Genomic DNA, 4,296 nt, shown 5'->3' on the forward strand with positions numbered 1-4,296 from the left:
ATAACACTGCTGCCTACCCCTTACCCCCCCCTGCCCCCCCATCTTCCCCTACAGCACGTTTCCCCCTCATACTGGTCTCCCTGCCAGCCACTTGCCCCCACCCCGCCCCACTGCTGCTTACCCTATATGACAGGGTAAGAGTAAGGCAGCAGCCCCAGCCCTGGCCCCAGCCCCAGCCCTGAGTTGAAGCCAGAGGTGCTACAGCTCCTCTGCTGCTGTACAGTCTCCCTCACACTCACTCACCTCCCCTGCACCATGCAGTCTACCCCATGCTCCCCCACCTTTCACTGAGCAATCTCTCGCATGCTTCTTCCCCCACAGAGTGCAGTCTGCCCCACAATCCCTCCCCCACATGGTGCAATTTCTTTCCCCACCCATGCAGTCTCCTCCAAGACAGGGCCAGTGTTGGAGCTGGAGCCACATCATCTGCTTACCCTGGCTGTACTCAAATCCAAGACAAGAGTTCCCTTCCCCTCCCCCTGCCCCCCCCCATGTTGTATGGGTGGGGGTGGGGTGGAAGGCATCTAATCTTGGATTCGAGCAATTATGGTGCTTTGGTTTGAATATCATTGGACTTCACACATTTTCTTTTCTTCATAGATTTATTAAAGTTGTACTCATTTACAAGGCTATGGTCAATTCTAGAGGTCTTTCATTTTTAAAGTTTAGCTTGTGTGCTTCACCAGATAGGCAACACCTTTCATCTGTTCTAAATATAACATTAAAAATGCATTTAAAATATTTTGAACATCTGAACATTAATCAATCTTTTCTTTCATTATATTATTTGGCTTGTTTGACTAGTGGCACTGGCTAAATATGATAGAAAATAATAAAGACAGTAATAAAAATTGAGTAGAATAAAATGCTGATAATACTTAGCATGTATAATATATTACTTTTCATCTCCAAATTGCTGTCCAAACAGTAATTTAAGCTTCCAAACACCCTTGAGAGATGTAAGCATTATTACACATAGGGAGAATGAATTAAACATGTTATGTGATTTCCCCAAAACCGCAGAGGAAACTAGTGTCAGAACCAGTATTAGAGTTCAGGAAGTATTTTCGCTGAGGCCTTTGAGAATGCCTCCTTGTACAGAAGAAAACCTATGGCACCCCTCCAACATTAAGTTTTAAGTGGGGTTTCAATGCCAAATTATTTATCAACAGTTCACTATGATTATGTGAGAGGCAAGCACTCAGCGCTACATCTAATGTCAAATTTTTCACTTTTAATTATTTCCTTCCAAATTGATGAGTTTCCAAGGCGGACATATAGCCTTCACTTTTTCATTACAGAAAATTACAAAAGTAGGATGCACTGCAGTTATCCAATATTAATGGAAAGCTCTGCTGGGGAAATTAATTCCAGTGGATGGGCCTGTGCAATACCCTCTGCACCACTGAAGGCCAAAGACAGACATGCAGAAGAGGAAAGAGCAGAGTAGCTGTATAGGATGAATACCATTAGGTTGGGTCCTTAGCCAGCTCCAGCCAGGCTGTAGCTGAGTTGCTTTTGTGGGTACATTCACAGAGAATATAGTAGATCTGGGGTAAGCAACGTTTTGCTACCACAGGTCAGAGTTTGAGACCTGCCCTACTCTGCAGGCTACAAATCTGTACCCCTGAACTCCTAAGATGCCTGCACTAACCTGTGCTTCAGATATCCAGTCCCTCTGCAGGGAGAGTAAGCGCAGGCAGGAAAGATCAGTAGGGAGGGCTCTGGAGGGGGACTGTGCAGAGGGGATAGTTAGCTTGGTGTACCTGTGTTAGCTTCTATGTCATTCCAGGCTGGGTCGGACCTTCATGAGCCAAATCTAACCTCTTTGCAAGCTGGAACTGACCTAGGGCCTGTAGGTTGCTGACCCCTACATAAGTCATTGCTTTTAAAGACCAGGCCTTGATTTTCCCTTTATGGGAAATCCTGTTTCAATAGATATCACTGTCAGGTTTATTGTCTCTGAGTGGCCTGTTTACAGTCTGAGAGGTAAATTCCATGCCTCAACTCCCACTAAGTTCCTGGCATAAAGCCTCTCTGATAGGGTTTGTAAAGACCCAGCTGCCTCAGCCAATTCTCCATGCCAAGTGGCTGTGGCACAGAGCAGGGACAGGCCCTTTCTACTGGAGCTCTTGATGCCTAACCAGCACAATGCAGTTATAGCTCCCCTGCCATCAAAGCCCCCACTGCCTGGCTGATGGGTAGTGTGGCATAGACCCCCACCCCTGTCTCCCCTCACTGCTAAATGCCACTGAAGCCACAGCTCCACAGGTCAGATCCCAAGGCCCTGCAAGCCAAATCTGGCCTGCAAGCCATATGTTGCCGAACCCTAGGCCTCTGCAAAGCAACTAGCATTTGCTTCAGATTTAGATTCGGCTGATTCAGGGAACAGTGATTTGATTTGGTGATTCAAATCACTATCCTGAATCAATTCAGAGATTCAGCCACTGCTGAATTGGCCAAATCTCTGAATCGGACAGACCCCATCCCCCAGCCGCTCTCCTAGCCCCCCACCCCCTATGGCTGCCCTGCCCAGCCCCAGCTCCATCCACTTTAAAACAAACAAGAAAAAGACCTGAACTCACTGGCTTCTGCCAGGCAGGAGGGCCCAATCCCCATGCTGTCTGGGAAGCTCTGCCATGAGCCCCCATTCCCTGCCCGCTCTCCCAGCCCCCACCACCCATGGCTGCCCCACCTGTCCCAGCTCCAAGCTCTAAAAAAAAAAACAAAAAAACTATGGCCTCACTGGCTGCCTTCAGGTGGAGGAATGATCCCCACTGCCCCATGCTGCATGGGGGACTCTGCCATGAGCCCCCAGAAGTCCCAACAGCTTCTGCAGCATCCAGTGAGTGTGAGGATTTTTTTTTTTTTAAGACCTGGGAGCTGTTGGGGAAAAGGGTTGACCAGCTACTGCATAGCACCCATACACCGAAGGGTGTGCTCATACACCGAAGAGCACTGGCCACATCCCATCTTTGGGCTCGTTCCTAGCTGTGATCAATTCAGCACAGAACAAGGGAGTGTCAGCATGCAAGTTTATTGCTCTGCAGAGGGGTTACTCAATGTCACAAAGACAGAGAGCTCCCCTGAACTGCGTTTACAGCTTGGTATTTATACATTAACCGTTACATTGTTGTGTGCTCATTCAAGCTTTTCCGCTTGCCGTTACAAAGTTGCAAGATACACAGAACAAGTTTGGGCTGCTTGAGACCGGTTTTGCAGTCAACACATTTTTCGCTTACTGTCAGCAAAAGGTATATAGTTTGCTTACTGTCAGCAAAAGGCTATCTTTAAGCTTAGGGAAAGGTCATCTGCTTCTCATGGGTCATTTTGTTTTTCTTACAGAGCTGGGGCCAGGCAGGGCAGCCATGGTGGGGCTGGGAAAGCAGGCGGGGGTCAGGGGCACTTAGAAGAGCTGGGGGAGCAGACAGGGGATGGGGCCTGGTGGGGGTCCCCCATGGTCCCTTCCCTCCCCCTACTTACCAGCACGAAGTCTGGGTCCAGCTCCCTGCAGCAGCAGGTGGGGACTGCCTGAATCTCCAAAGCTTGAGAATCTTTTCCGAATCGATTTGGAGAACTTTGAATCAATTCAAACCTTTTTATTGATCTTCTGATTCAATTCAGATTCAGAGATTCGGCCACTGAATCAGCCTGAATCTCCTCCAGATTGAATCAGCACCCAAAGTTTCACACAGCCCTATTGACCCCTAGTTTAATATACAGCTGAAGTTAGCCCTGTTCCTGTAACCAGGAATAGTGATATAAAAGCATTGTCAGATCTTTTTCTTTCTCCAGTGTCAGGCTGCAGGTAAGATTCTCAAAAAGTAAGCCAAGTGTCTATTATAACAATTGCTTGGTTTCTAAGATAATTCACATCCTGCAATGTATGGCTTTTCATTTATTTTTTCTAATTCAGAAACAAAATTAAAACCTGAGCTCTTTCATGAAGTACAGTTTGTACACTTATGTCATTCAATATTTATATTAAAACAAACACATACAATATGCATATATTTCTATACAACCATGTGTTATACTATCCTCTTTTCCAAGGAGCAGGCATTATACAATTGTTGACCTAATCCTGCATTTCAAGTTATTTCGATTGTTAGTACCAATTTTTGCACATTATTTTTTTAAATTATTGTAACACAACCTCATTGTATTGCTTCAATGTAACTTTTGCATTGACTTCAGTGGGAATAGCAGAAATGTAATAGAAAGTTATTATAAAGTATGTACACTGACTATATATTACTTCATAGTTTCATAGTTGGTAGGGTAGGAAGGGACCTG

The 4,296-nt window shown here is 46.0% G+C and overlaps 1 protein-coding gene across 1 annotated transcript in view; it reads left to right on the top strand.

The window, feature by feature from the left end:
• CAMK4 (calcium/calmodulin dependent protein kinase IV) overlaps window positions 1–4,296 on the top strand; it is a 259,172-nt gene that overhangs the window by 158,221 nt on the left and 96,655 nt on the right. The gene's annotated exons all lie outside the window — the stretch shown is intronic.

Source organism: Gavialis gangeticus, unplaced genomic scaffold, assembly GCF_001723915.1.
Source record: "Gavialis gangeticus isolate Ggan-Ray unplaced genomic scaffold, GavGan_comp1, whole genome shotgun sequence".
Taxonomy (NCBI): domain Eukaryota; kingdom Metazoa; phylum Chordata; order Crocodylia; family Gavialidae; genus Gavialis; species Gavialis gangeticus.